Source organism: Lycium ferocissimum, chromosome 5 (genome assembly GCF_029784015.1).
Source record: "Lycium ferocissimum isolate CSIRO_LF1 chromosome 5, AGI_CSIRO_Lferr_CH_V1, whole genome shotgun sequence".
Classification (NCBI taxonomy): domain Eukaryota; kingdom Viridiplantae; phylum Streptophyta; class Magnoliopsida; order Solanales; family Solanaceae; genus Lycium; species Lycium ferocissimum.
In genome coordinates, this window is record NC_081346.1 from 69,413,201 (window position 1) to 69,429,367 (window position 16,167).

Here is a 16,167-nt window from a genome sequence, read left to right on the forward strand (position 1 = left end):
TAATGATTTTATGCATATGATTACTCACTACTCCGCTCGTGCCTACTATGATATCGTTCGCCGGTTCCCGGGCCGGTTCTGTTGTCGTGCGCATTATGATACATTCGGTGTTATGCTGTGATTATGGTTCACCGAGCTCCTCGCTCGAGGGGGCCGGGTTCCACTTATGTTTGGCGTTATCTTGTATGGCGATATCTTGTGTGTGATATGTGACGGAGATTCGGAGATTTGAAACCTTTCGGTGTTATGCTTTGTGTTATGGCGCCATCGTGAGGCGGGCGACCATATTTCCTGTGCCCTATGCATGACTTATATTTTGAAGTAACATTTTGATATTTTGGAAATGCATTTACTTTACGTACCTCTATTTCGATTTGATCTCGGATTATGTATCATTTCTGCTTTGCATACTCGGTACATATTTCGTGCGACCCCCTTTCTTCGGGGGCTATGCGTTTCATGCCGTATGCTACGAGACGCACGCTTGGTGATCCACCGGTTTAGGACACCTTCTTAAAACTTGCTATTTGGAGTGCTCCTCTCATTCGGAGCTTATATTTTTGGTATATATTCGTTCGTTTTTTGTATATATTTGTTCATGGGTACGGCGGGGCCTTGTCCGTCATATGATTCTACACATCGGTTTAGAGGTCCGTGGACATGTTTTGTGGGTTGTGCCTACTTTTGTACGGTTGCGTTTGGATATGTTGTGTTTGGGCGATCCCGTTCATCGCGCGGCCTTGTCGGTCCGCATATGTATATATGTTGTGTTGTTGGCCCTGTGTGGCCTTTGTTGGTATTTTCTGTGCGCAGGGTTATTTTGGATAGTCCGAAAAACAAAGGAAACTCTGCCGAAATTTTTCTGAAAATTATCTAAATTTGGAATACAGCCTTGTCGGCTTCTGTTATACTCGTGGATGTGTTTGATATTATCTGAGGCAGTGTTTGATAATTGTGTCTGTATAAGCCATCTGTGGGTGGCCCCGTTCGGTAGATGTGTTTGGGTGCCCAAATCGGGCACTAGTCACGGCCTACGGGGTTGGGTCGTGACAGAAGTGGTATCAGAGCGGTTTGTCCTCGGAGTGTCCACAGACTGTGTCTAGTAGAGTCTTGTTTATCGGTGTGTTGTGCACCACATCTATAAACAGGAGGCTACAGGACATTTAGGATGTTGTCTTTTCTTCTAATCTTAGATCGTGCGATAGAGCTGTGTTATTAGGATGACTCTTTTCTGACAAAATGTTCTGTTTTCAGTGATGCCTCCGAAGAAGGCCACAGCTGCCCGGAAGGGCAAGTCTGCAGCGGCAGGTGAGACCAGTCGAGCCCGGGTGACTACTAGGGCTCGTGCCCAGAGTGAGCCAGATATTGTACCCCCGACAGCTAGTTCGGCTCCACCGCCAGCTCCCGAGGTTCGAGCACCAGAGCCTCGCGGCCTCGGGGGGGCTCCACGAGAGATCGGGGACATGCGAGAGGCGGTCCAGCTATTGACCCGTGGTACGGATTGGGGATAGCTCGTAGACCGGGCGTGGCGGTGATCGGGTAGGCGGCGGTGACGGATACATAGGGCATAGGTGACTTTCTACTTTGTGGGCCCCCGAGTTCTTCGGGTCCAAGCCGCGAGAGGACCCTCGTGAGTTTATCCGACGGATGCGGCGGACCACTCGCGGGCGGTTAGTGCTTCGAGGCGGTCGGTTGAGATGGCGTCATACCGGTTGCACGATGTAGCGACTAAGCGGTATGAGTCGTGGATGTTGTCCGAGAGGAGAGGGTGCCCCTCGGTGGTATGGGGCGAGTTCGAGAGGCCTTTCGGCCCATTTTACGCCTCCGGAGGCGAGGCGGCCGGAGTAGACGGTTTCTCGCTTTGGCCAAACGAAGCGGGGCGAGTCGGTCCGGGAGTACGGTTTGGAGTTCGATTCGGCGGCCAGATATGCGCCCGCGTATGTTGCGATACGACCGACTTGAGGATGCGCCGATATATAGTGGGGCTGGACCAGTTTTATGTTGACAGTTGCTTGGTGATGGTTGCCCAGACCGGTATGGATATCGCCCGTATACAGGCCCACGCCCGGTGTGGAGGAGGATGGAGGACGAACGCGAGAGGGCGCCGGCCCGATAGGGTTGATGACGGGGGAGCCGGCCCGAAGGGCTAGATCATGCGGATACTGGGGGATTTTCGAGCGAGCGACCTCGGCGAGCGACGAGCGAGATATTCTCCCCCGGTCGGCACGGGGTACACCTCCGCGGTTTTCCGGCAGGAGAGATCGGAGGGTGCGGGTTATTCGGGGAGCGGCCGAGAGTTCCGAGGTTTCGTACTCACGGTTGACGAGAGGTTCCCGGCGGTCGGACGAGACCACCCGGACCTCCGTGTTCCTATTGTGGGAGGAGCGGCCACAGGAGGGGGCTTTCGCGCCCGCCGGTGCTTGCTTTACGTGTGGCCGTCGGGGCCATCGGATGAGAGAGGCTGTCCGGTAGGGGGCGGTACGGGCGGTTCGGCTCGATCTACCGGGTCGGCGGGGTTCATCTTCGGCCTCGGTAGCGATGCGCCCGGCGGGGAGAGGTACTCCGGCACGACGCGGCCGCGGCGGGGGTCGTGGCGGGCTTCGGGTTCTAGCGGTCCTTCGAACCGCATTTATGCCTTAGCCGGCGGACGGGACCGGGAGGCGTCGCCTAAGGTCGTCACGGTATATTCTTGGTTTTCTCTCGAGATGTGTATGCATTGATTGATCCCGGTTCTACATTATCGTATATTTCTCCACTTGTTGCTAATAAAATTGGGATAGAATCGAGTCGATAGAGCCTTTTGAGGTAGCTACACCGGTAGGGGATTACTCGTTATAGCCGGTCGGTTATAGAGATTGTTCGGTTATTATTTGTGGCCGCTAAGGCGGATTTGGTAGAGTTAGATATGGTATCGAGTTCGACGTGATTATGGGTATGGATTGGCTAGCTTCTTGTTATGCTAATGTTGATTGTCAAAAGAAGATAGTCCGTTTCCAATTCCCGGGGGGAGCCAGTTATAGAGTGGGCAGGTAATACGGCATCGCCGAGGGGTAAGTTTATTTCATACCTCAAGGCAAGAAAAATGATCAGAAAGGGGTATATTTATCATCTGGTCCGTGTTCATGATTTAGAGGCAGAGGCACCGACTCTTCAGTCAGTTCCAGTGGTTAGTGACTTTCCAGATGTATTTCCAGACGAGCTTCCAGGCCTTCCCCCCGAGCGGGAGATAGAGTTTGCTATTGATTTGTTGCCAGACACTCAGCCTATCTCTATTCCTCCGTACAGAATGGCACCTGCAGAATTGAAAGAATTGAAAGAACAGGCGAGAGATTTATTGGAGAAGGGTTTCATTCGGCCCAGTACATCACCACTGGGAGCTCCGGTATTATTTGTGAGGAAGAAGGATGGATCGCTGCGGATGTGCATTGATTACCGGCGGTTGAATAAGGTAACCATCAAGAATAAATATCCCCTCCCCAGGATTCATGATTTGTTTGATCAGTTGCAGGGTGCCAGGTGTTTCTCGAAGATAGACTGCGGTCGAGCTATCATCGAGTACGGGTACGAGAGGGCGATATTCCCGAGACGCATTCGGGACCCGATATGGGCACTATGAATTCGAGTTATGTCTTTCGGGATGACAAATGCCCCGGTATTTATGGACACGATGAATCGGGTATTCGAGACCGTTCTTGGATATGTTTGTGATCGTATTTATCGATGATATTACGGTTTATTCTCGGTCGGAAAGCGAGCATGCAGACCATTTGAGGACGGTACTTGGCACACTCCGGCACCAGAAATTATTTGCTAAATTCTCCAAATGTGAATTCTGGTTATCTTCGGTGGCATTTCTGGGACATATTATTGGAGCTGATGGCGTCCGGGTGGATACCCAGAAGATAGAGGCCGTTAAGAATTGGCCTAGGCCTACGACGCCGACAGAGGTGCGTAGTTTTCTGGGATTGGCCGGTTATTACAGGAGATTCGTAGAGAAATTTGCTTCGATTTCAGCGCCTTTGACAAGGCTGACCCAGAAGGGAGCTAAGTTTCAGTGGTCAGACGCTTGCGAGCGTAGCTTCCAGTTGCTGAAAGAGAAGTTGACTACAGCTCCGGTTCTGACACTTCCTGAGGGCGCAGATGGGTATGTGATTTATTGTGATGCCTCTGGTATTGGTTTGGGATGTGTGTTGATGCAGCACGGCAGAGTGATAGCTTATGCTTCCCGGCAGCTCAGAAAACATGAAAAGAATTATCCTACTCACGATTTGGAGCTGGCCGCGGTGATTCATGCTTTGAAGATGTGGAGACATTATTTATATGGGGTTCACGTTGATATTTATACGGATCATAAGAGCCTCCGACATCTTTAAGCAAAAGGAGTTGAACTTGCGGCGGCGGAGGTGGTTAGAGTTGTTAAAAGATTATGATGTTGATATTCTCTACCATCCGGGGAAAGCTAATGTCGTGGCAGATGCACTTAGCCGCAAGTCCATGGGTAGTTTGGCGGACACGCCTTCAGAGAGGAGAGAGATGGTTCGCGATATTCATCAGTTGGCTAGTCTTGGAGTTCGCTTGGCAGATTCTGGAGATGTTGGGGTTTCTGTTCGAGGTATTCTTTGAGTCCTCTATTATAGAAGATATTAAGCGACATCAGTATGAGGATCCTATTACGGCACGGTACGGGGATGCGGCCCGGCACGGAGAAGACTCCGTTTGAGATTTCACACGATGGAGTGTTATTTCACGAGAGCGGTGTGTGTACACCGACGTTGCGGGGGCTGCGGCGACGGGTTATGGGCGAGGCACGTTATGCCCGATATTACTTTCACCCGGGGTCGACGAAGATGTACCACGATCTTAGATGCTTATATTGGTGGGATGGTATGAAAAGAGATATAGCGAGTTCGTCGCTCGGTGCCGAATTGCCGGCGAGGTTAAGATTGAGCACCGAAGCCCGGCGGGCTATTGCGAGGGAGATGGAGATACCGACGTGGAAATGGGAGATCATTAATATGGATTTTATTACGGGTTTACCTCGCGCTCCACGGAGGTATGATTCCATTTGGGTTATTGTTGATCGGTTGACAAAATCGCCCATTTTCTTCCGGTCCGAACTACCTACTCGGTGAGAGGATTATGCCGGAGCTTTATATCGGGGAGATTGTGCGACTTCACGGAGTTCCTTATCTATTATCTCCGACAGAGGTGCCCGGTTCACGGCTAATTTCTGAGATCCTTTCGAGGCGGGATTGGGGACGCGGGGGTGAGTCTCGGTACTGACATTCCATCCCCAGTCAGACGGACACAGGCCGAGCGCACTATTCAGACATTGGAAGATATGTTGCGAGCCTGTGTTATTGATTTCAGAGGTAGCTGGGATGACCATTTGCCACTTGTTGAATTTGCTTATAATAACAGCTACCACTCCAGTATTCAGATGGCACCGTATGAGGCATTGTATGGCAAAAAGTGTAGGTCACCGATCGGTTGGTTTGATGTTGGGGAGGGCGAGTTGATTGGCCCGGATGTGGTCCGGCGGGCGGTGGATAAGGTGAAACTTATTCGAGAGAGATTATTAGCAGCCCAGAGTCGACATAAATCATATGCAAATAATCGCCGTCGACCTTTGGAGTTTCAGATTGGCGATTGGGTTTTTCTGAAAGTGTCACCTATGAAAGGTGTTATGAGATTCGGCAAGAAAGGGAAGCTCAGTCCGAGATATATTGGACCTTATCGGATTATCGCAAGATAGGCAATGTTGCCTATGAGTTAGATACTGCCCGCTGATTTGGGAGCGGTTCACCCGGTATTTCATGTTTCTATGCTTCGTAAATGTATTGGTGACCCTTCCAGAGTCTTTCCTGTAGATGATATTCAGGTCACCGAGGAGCTGTCTTATGAAGAGCAGCCAGTAGCCGTATTGGATCGTCAGATAAGAAAGTTGCGGAATAAAGATGTGGCTTCTGTTAAAGTGCTGTGGCGGAACAATAACCGAGAGGAAATGACCTGGGAAGCTGAGGAGCATATGAAGAAGAAGTATCCTCATTTATTTTCAGAGCCTACAGGTAATCCAATCCTCTCTTCGACTATGTTGTTTGATGAATGAATTTGATCAATGAACGTATTGTCGTGATAGTTGAAAAGGAAACTCCCCCAAATTGTTTGTATGACCCGTAAGGTTAGTTTAACATTCGAGGACGAATGTTCTAAAGGGGGGAAGGATGTTAGAACCCGTATTTTTGTACATTGGAATAATCCGGATTAATTATGATAAGTTAAGGACAAAACTATTCCGGGATACTAAGTCGGGATTTTTGACCTTCGATTTTATTTTGAGATATAGGTTGCTCATGAATTAGTTGGCATGAAATAATTAGGAGAATTTGGGACCAAAAGTGATAAAATTGGAAGTTGAAAAATCATCCATTTCTATGGTTGGCCTTGTAAGTGGGGTGAATGGCCCACACAAGTTGTGTTCAATTTTAATTGGAACAACACATGGTGTGGGCCAAGGGACAATTGTGCACTTCATTTAAGTGGCAAAAGATGACCACTAGTTTCATTTCTCACTCCACCACACTTAGACTCAAAAAAAAAAAAAAAAAAAAAAGAGCAAGAAGTGAAGAGAGAGGCTCTCGGCCAGCCCTCCCAAAAATCACCTCCCCTCTCAAGCCCTTCAAAAATAAATTTCTTGGTGTTAACCCACTACATTGAAGTCCCTAAGTAGCGTGGAAGAGTTGTTTGGGTCATCTAACCATTCATTGTATCCAATTGCAAACCCTAGCCATTTGTGGTATTGAAGAACAAAGGTAAGTTTTGCTCTTGTTCTATGTGTTGTGAACTCTTATTTCATGTTGTAGTATGTAAATATGGATGAAAATCATGAAATATGGCGTGATGAAGTTGGGCCGTGTGTTTGGTGTTCTAGCCGTGTATATGGGTGTTGAATTGGATTGATGAATTACTTCTTGTAGTATGTTAAATTGTTGTAGCGTGTAGAGGGGCTAAGAATCACTATCATATGTATGTGTAGTGTGGACGAATGTGGGCCACATAGTATGTCGAAGATCGCATTAATATCGTTTAGCATTTTAATCGTCGTCGTTATGAATTCTAGTTGGAAATGAGCATTAACAACTCAAGATTGATGTTGGGAATTTGTGGGCTGATCTAAGGCTTATTGTACGCTTGATGTAATTCGTATATCTATGAAAATTTTATCGTTATATTGTGGTTTGTGATACAAAACATGGCTTAAAAATGAGGAAAGTAGCAAGGGGGCTGCTCTCGGCTAGGGGACTGGTTTCGGCCAGCTTGGAGAAAATTTTTGGATTGTTGGAAAAATTATGTGAAGGGTTTAGAAGTCCTCTAATATTGTGGGTAAGGATTCGGGTTGATAATTGAATGTATGAGCAATAATGTGGCTTGAATGTAAGCCGTTGAATTGAATATTTGGAAAGTTGTTAAATGATGTAAAAGAGAGCTACTATTATTACTTTGCCTTTCGAATTGGTTATCGATGTTGCTAGGTTGGTTATTGTGGTTGTTGTTGTTGATTTTGAGCGGGTTAAATTCTCGGGATGGCCTATTTGCAGGGGAAATGCTGCCGAATTTTTTGTAGAATTTAATAAATAGTTGGAATGAATGGCTTAAGTGCCCTTAGCTAATGTTTGGTATTCGTTGGCGTATTTGTAGACCTTGGGGAGCCCGAGGCGTAGATTGGGATTGACTTTCGATTGGCTAACTTGGAGTGCGTGCGAGGTATGTAAAGTAACCTTTCTTTTTGGCATGCCTTAGTTAAAATAGGCTATGATACGAGCCTCTAAGAAACTCTATTCTCGCAACCGAGCTTGTTTATGATTCGCACGTGTTTCCTTGGTATTCTTGTGCCCATATGCCATAACATTGATCCTTATATCCTTGGAATTCATAATTTGTAAAGATGTCATGAAAGCTGATTTTTGATTTTAAAGCTTATTCTTTAGCGATTCCAAAACTTCAAACGCTCATAACTTTCTCGAAAAGCTCGGATTGCTTTGAAATTTTCGTAGGAGTTTGTATGATATAGAATGAGTATGTTTTTCATAGGCGGGCTCAGTTCGGGTCTATACTCGTCCGTGGGTCCCGCGACGCCCTTTTATGTGAATTCGATAACTTTGAAACAAATAGTAATAATTATTATTCCGATTTCGAATATGACTATTTTACTTATCTTTTGGATTTATGATAATGATTTTATGCATATGATTACTCACTACTCCGCTCGTGCCTACTATGATATCGTTCGCCGGTTCCGGGCCGGTTACGTTGTCGTGCGCATTATGATACATTCCGGTGTTATCTTGTGATTATGGTTCACCGAGCTCCTCGCTCGAGGGCCGGGTTCCACTTATGTTTGGCGTTATCTTGTGTATGGCGATATCTTGTGTGTGATATGTGACGGAGATTCGGAGATTTGAAACCTTTTACGGTGTTATCTTGTGTTATGGCGCCATCGACAGCGGGCGACCATATTTCACATGCCCTATGCATGACTTATATTTTGAAGTAACATTTTGATATTTTGGAAATGCATTTACTTTCCGTACCTCTATTTCGATTTGATCTCGGATTGTACATTACATTTCTCGCTTTGCATACTCGGTACATATTTCGTGCACCGACCCCCTTTCTTCGGGGGGTCGGTTGCGTTTCATGCCGCGCAGTACGGACGCACGGTTTGGTGATCCACCGGTTTAGGACACCTTCTTTACGCTATTTGGAGTGCTCCTCTCATTCCGGAGCTTATATTTTTGGTATATATTCGTTCGTTGCATTATATATATTTGTTCATGGGTACGGCGGGGCCCCGTCCCGTTATATGATTCTCGTCATCGGTTTAGAGGTCCGTGGACATGTTTTGTGGGTTGTGCCTACTTTTGTACGGTTGCGTTTGGATATGTTTGTGTTTGGGCGATCCCATTCGCGCGCGCGCCGGTCCGCATATGTATATATGTTGTGTTGTTGGCCTTGTGGCCTTTGTTGGTATTTTTACGTACGCGGGGTTATTTTGGATAGTCCGAAAAACAAAGGAAACTCTGCCGAAATTTTTCTGGAAATTATCTAAATTTGGAATACAGCCTAGTCGGCTTCTGTTATATATTCGTGGATGTGTTTGATATTATCTGAGGCAGTGTTTGATAATTGTGTCTGTATAAGCCATCTGTGGGTGGCCCCGTTCGGTAGATGTGTTTGGGTGCCCAAATCGGGCACTAGTCACGGCCTACGGGGTTGGGTCGTGACACTGTGCGTGCACGAGACCCTTCAGTGGTCTATTTTGACGCTAAGTGGTGCAACCTCCTTCCGCTAACTCAACTAAACCACAACTGCCTCAGAATCAACCAAAATTGCTCGGATTACCCTTCATTTGTCCTTGTTGTACCTAATCATACAAACATACCAACATAAGCACACATACAACAATTCCCATTCAAAGCTGCGATTCAAGTGCTAAGAAGTAGGGTGAAAGTGACACGAATTCTAGATTTTTGTACTAAATATTAACATCCCCCACTTAGACTTTGCTCGCCCTCGAGCAACCACTTACCAATCATTTCCCTAGTACTCAACACAACCATACCACTCAAACAGGTCTACATCGGGTTTTGTTTAATATGTAATTTCAACATTGCATTACAAACCAAACATTGAGTCAATTCTCTCAAAAGTCATGCCAAACACTTTAAAACAAATTTTTTTCTTAAATTTCAGAACATCTAAACCCAACCTTCTCAAGAAACCACTCATTTTCAAAAACGCATATGACTCAAGACACGACTCAAAACACAACAAGTATGCTACTCAATCGAGAAATCAATACTTCACCCATCTCTTATCAACTATGTGCCCTCACCCAAAAGAGAGTTGTTCATATATCACACAAGTTCAATGACATTATTTCAATGGACATAAGATGCAACAATATCACTCACTCTTACAAAGAAAATCCAATGCTAGAACATGACGAACCATAGGCTTGCCCTTACAGTAACCGTTTCGCTAATTAGAGTAAGTTGAATTTAGCATCACGTAGGATTTGTATGGTTGTAACGTCGGCTAAGGGACGGGTAGGAAATATTTGGAAATAGTGACTAACCTCCATAAGCACTTTAACATGTATATTCCTTGTATTTTATCTCTCCAGGACACATATTGTGGAATTTCTTCATTCACTTCGAGAAATGAAACCTGATTATTCAAATGTGCTTGCAATATGATGTTCATCAATAGCTCGTTATTTTGCTCAAGCACAAAAAGACATTGCTTCAGAATATTTCTATGATATTTTATTAATTCTTTTTTCTTCGGGAGTAAAGTTTAAAGTTTTACCACTTCGAGAGTAAAGTTTAAATGTTTACTACTTCGAGAGTAAATTTCAAAGTCTTACTACTTCAGGAGTAAATTTCAAAGTTCTACTACTTTAGGAGTAGAGTTTAGAGTCTTAGTATTTCCAAAGTTGATTTCAGCATATTTAATACTTTGGAATCAATTTTAAGATCCTACTACTTCAGCAGTAGATTTCAAAATTCTAGTACTTCGGGAGTAGATTTCAAAGTTCTAGTGCTTCGGGAGTAGAGTTCAAAGTTTGTTACCCCGAGAGCAGATTTCTGAGTTTGTTGCTTCGAGAGCAGATTTATGAGATTACTACTTCAGGAGTAAAACATAGAATATTCAGAATATTACTTCTCAATTATTCAACCTTTTCTGGTGAGTCGTGATATTGTCACAACCAAATGCACGTTCGTATTTATAGGTTTTACTCCATACTATCACATTCACTTCAGGAAATGAATTTGTATTTGTAACATTTATCAAAAGTTTTCATTCTTCATGAATGAGATATTTACGTGCATTAATCGTATCAAGTAATGATAGTTCAGAACCTCTTTTAAGATATTGCTACTTCAAGAACAAATCAAGACATACATATAAGATAGAGAATTTTCTCTAACATATTTTTAAGAGTATACCGAGCTTCAAAGCAATTGCTGCTTTCGGAGCTATAAACCACCATGAGATCTACAACCCCCTTTTTTTTTTTTTTTTTTTTTTTTTTTTTTTTAGAAATTTATGAATAATAGCATCAAAAACTCATATGTCAAATGTAACGATATTTGTCAGGTGAACTAGATACTATTTGCCGTATCTCTATATACATATTTTAATCTTTTTCCTTAAACAACAGTAGCACATCAAGTAAGGACCCGTGATATGATATGCAATATTATTGCAAACTTCATTGGCTACTCTAATAAGGAAATCAAGTGAATATTAAGGGTGTGTTCGGTATGGAGGAAAATGTTTTTCTGGAAAATAAGGGAATTTCTAATTATTTTCTCATATTCATTTGGGTAGCAGAAAATAAGTGAATTTCTTACTTATTTTCTCATGTTCGTTTGGTTGGTAGAAAACATTTTCAAGAAAATACCCACCCAAGCCTCACAACTCTACCCCAACGCCCCCCACCCCCTTCACCCCCATTTTTTTTTCTTGAAGTTTGAAATTTTCTTTTCTTGGTTTTCTACACCACCACAACCCCCCCTCCCCCATGTGGACCCCCCCTCCCACCAAAAAAAATTTCTTAAAAAAAGTTTTAAAAGTTACTTTTTTCGGATTTTTGCACCACCCACCCCCTCCAATAACAAACTTTCAATTTTTGTAACTTTTTAACAAAGGTAAAATTAAATAGGAAGTAGAAAATTGGGGAGAGGGTAGGGGGTGCGTGCGGGGGGTGGGTGTAGAGAATCAAAAAAGAAACCTTTTCAAAACTTTTAAAAGAAATTAATTTTTTTGGAGGGGATGGTGGGGTGTTGGGGGGTGGTCATGGGGGTGGGTGGGGTGAAAATTTTTTAAAAAAGAAACTTTTAAAACTTTTTTTTTAAGAAAAAAAGAAAAACTAATTTGGGGGTGCGAGGTTGGGGGAGTGGTCGGGGTGGGTTGAGTGAAGGGTGGAGGTGGCGGGGGGGTGGAGGGGGGAGGGATATGGTGATGTAGAAACCCAAAAGAAAATAAAAAAAATTGGTGGAGAGGGGGGGGGGTGGGGTGCTGCGTTGGGGGAGTGGTGCTTGAGTTGCGGGAGTGGTTGGGGTTTGGTAGTTGGAGAGTAGGGGTGCGTGGTGCAAAAAACCAAAAAAAAAAAAAAAAATTAAAAAATTTTTTTTTTTTTAAAACAAAATTATTTTTTTTGGCGGGGGGGAGGGGGTGAGAGAGGGTGGGTGAGGTGGTGGGAGTGATTGGGGTTTGGTGGTTGGGGGTGGGCTGAGTAGTTGGTCGAATGCACTTGTGGACTTGTTTTCCTTACTTTTATTAGGAAAGTCATTTTCCCCCATTTTTGAGGAACTTATTTTCCTAAAAAAAATGTTTTCCAAAATTTTTGACCAAACGAATGTGAGAAAATTGAAAAATGTTTTCCTCCATACCGAATATACCTAAAAGAAAAAGATGTTACCTGACATCTTTTCCTTTGTCCGTAACAGAAAGATGTACCCAACATATCTTTCTTTCTCATTGTTTGTAATACTAAGCAATTACAACCAGTAAATGAGACTTAACCTTAGTTCTCTCGTAATTATTTGCGTCTTTTCAGAGTAATGACAATGAGCCCGTTTGGATTGGTTTATAAGTTGCTTATAAGCTGTTTTCAACTTTTTTGAGTGTTTGACTGACCAGCTTAAAGTCATTTTGTGCATAAAATAAACCTAAAAAAATAATTGGGCCCGTTTGGCTTAGCTTATCTAAAGCAGCTTATAAGTTGAAAATAACTTATAAGCCAAAAAAAATAAGTTAGCCTATCCCAACCTTTTTTTTTTTTTTTGCTTATAATCAAGATATTTTAAGCCCATCCAAACAAAAAAAAGTCTTGTGCTATAACTGATGGAATACATGCATACACAGCGGAAGCAAATAGCAGGATCGAACTTGCATGTAATATAGACAACACATAATCAAGATATTAATGAAACATAAAATTGATACTTATCTCTTGAAGCGTGAATGCAACCTCGAATCTAGCCTTCAAGCACGAGCAAAAACCATCGAAGCGTTCATCCTCCAGTTCCACGGTCTTCTACTGTGTAACCTGAATGATATTCGTGTGGGCGAATTTCTATGGAAAAGGTGTAGAAGCTTGTAATACTCTTCACCTCCTTATGGAATATGACCCCTATTTTATAACTACAGGATTAGGGTTTTCACCCTTTTTCAAAATCTAGGTCTTTATTTTCCACCAAGAAATAATATTCCATTTAATTCATTATTATTTGGGCACAGCAGGGACCACAGAATTTAATTAACGAGGCTTCCTATTATGGAATTAATTCAAAAAATCTGAATTAATCCTACCATAATAAATTATGAATTATTCCACTAAAAAATCGTAACTGCACTCCTCAGTTCAATTTCCAAATCATACATTAAAACTTATTTAACTCCCCATGTTAAGATTATAGATACCAATCAATTAAATTAAATTACTGACAATTTAATTCATTAACTAATTGAATCCTTTATATTTCTGCTTAACTTATCGGCAGGGTTTTCACATGAGACTTATAAGCATCCATAAAGGTGTATCATCAATCTCAAAGTCGAGACATGGATTCTATCAACTAATTATTATTTCACAAATGTAATTTGTCATTACCCAATTTACCAGGAATATATAGACCCGCAATTGAGTCGTACCTTTTAATAAATCAAAATAATGAACAAATCACATTGATCATAATAAGTATATCAAGATTAAGAGTATAAGTACATATAATGAACTAGAGAATTTGTTTTATATATTCAGTACAAAAACACTTATCTCTACTTGGTCCGTTCAATACAGACAAAATGTACTAGCACAAGAAGAAGGAACTATATCGTTCCCATAATGAAGATACATTATATTAATTTTGTGCTACAATTATACCGATGACTTTGTCCAATTTTCATCTTAGATTGTGAACATAAATTTTATACGTATAAGAACCGATGATTTAATCTTTTGTGTATAAGCTAAACTCTATACACTTACTATATAAGTAAAGGACACACATATTACTACATGATCTATTTAACTCTTTATTAAACAATGGATAAATAATTGTTTTATAATAAATACTATATCTAAACACATGGTTAATAGTATATATCCCAACAATAACGTGTTACTATAAAATAAAAACTATAAAGTAAACACACAAAAGACAAGTGTATAAAAAGAGACTGATATATTATTCGATCTGTAACTTAAGAGAGATTTCATTGTCTATATAATATTTTACAAATAACTCCTATTTATAGGAGGAAAAACTGAATGGCCAAGCAATTAGCTTGGTGGCCAAGCTAATTAACTTGCTCTCCAAATTAATTAATGGACATACAAATAATATTTACAACATTCCTTTCCTTGTTGGGAATATATATGCAGGCGAAAAAAGTGCTGGGATCAGTTCTCTTTTTATATATTTACAGTTTTCTTGATTTTTTTCGTTTATTATTTTCATTTCAAATCTCCAAATATCAGTAAACTTTCTCCCCTCCAACACCCCCCCCCCCCAACCCAATTCCAACCACGTTCGAATTAAATATGGGTAACATTTATTAAACCCAATGCCAACTTTATTTTAAAAATCAAACCCCGCCTCTACTTTGAATAATAAATATTCTCCCCCTTTTATTTTGTGCAATGTCTATTTTATCTTTGATATTTTAATCCACCATCTATGTAAAATCTTTTCTATATTATATATAATGTTTTAGTATTTAACCTAAGTATTTATAATTTTTTATTTAGGTTTATTAATATTATAAATAATCTAATCCTTTTATGAACTAAAATACAAAATCTAATGCTAGCTAGTATTTTTTATGATTGTATTATTTTAATATTACATGCATTAACTATGTAGGTATGTAAGTGCATGATTGTGAATGTGTATATTTAAGCGCTTCACTCATCTCTTATTCTCTATTATGTATATACTATACATAAATGAATTTTGGTTGTTAGTAATGAAATATTTTACAATTATAATTTAAAATTTATTTTACAATATAAATAGATAATATTTTAAGAGTTCGTTAATAGTTGTAAATATTTTATTATTTATATTTGTATTACCTGCATTAAAATATGTTTATAATGCTATTACTCTTTGTTATTTTCACTTGTGCAAATAGATATTGGAGTTTTAATTATTATTAATAATATTAAATTTATAGATTTGCTCATTATTTCATTATAGAACGTTTTTGCTCGTATACTCAATTAGTATTTCTCACTTTTATTTTTTCCTCTTGAAAATAATTTTTTTTATAGAAAATTTGTTACGTAGATTAAAAATGAAAAATCATAATTTTAAAGAAGTAAAAAAAAAAAAAAAAGACAAAGATTGATAACGTAAGGATAATATAGACATCTGAAAAAGTCAATTCGGATAAAATGGGAGAATATCTATTATTCAAACTTCAAATTTGAGGTGAAAGTTTGATTTTTAAAGCAAAGTTGGGAGTGTAAATGATTTTCATCCAATTAAAAACTCTATTCTTTTCATAGGTTGTTTTCCCGAGCAATTCATAGCAAGCTGGGATTCTATGAAATGTAAAACAAAACTGGAATAAGCAATATTTCAAATCTTTACCAATAAGGTAAGGTTAAAATAGATAACTAATGGGTTTAACCGTGGTTTAAAGAATCTTTCAATTGAATAATTATTGACCATTAAAATTGAAAACGGACAAGTGTAATTAGATTAGCATGGCACTGTACGGACTGGACACAAACTATACTGGAGGGGAGCCACTTCCAAAATTAGTTTCCTGGAGATTGAGCCTGGCAATTTCCTAAATAATTTAGAAAATCTTGTCAGATCCTTGTTATTATTAATGAGTTCAAGTTGGTAAGGAAGTAGAGTCGTAATTGGAGTTTGATTTATGAAAAGGGTGTGATATACATATACATACTATTAAGCCATTATATTTACCTCCTTCTATTAATGGCTAAGTGGTGTATCAAATTAGCACATCTGCGTGGCTTTTCCCTAGTGAAGTGAAAAGCTAGTGTAATGTCTTATTTCCTAGAGCTTAATTAGAAGTCAAATATATGGTAGATAATTAACACACCAAAATCTAAAAGCA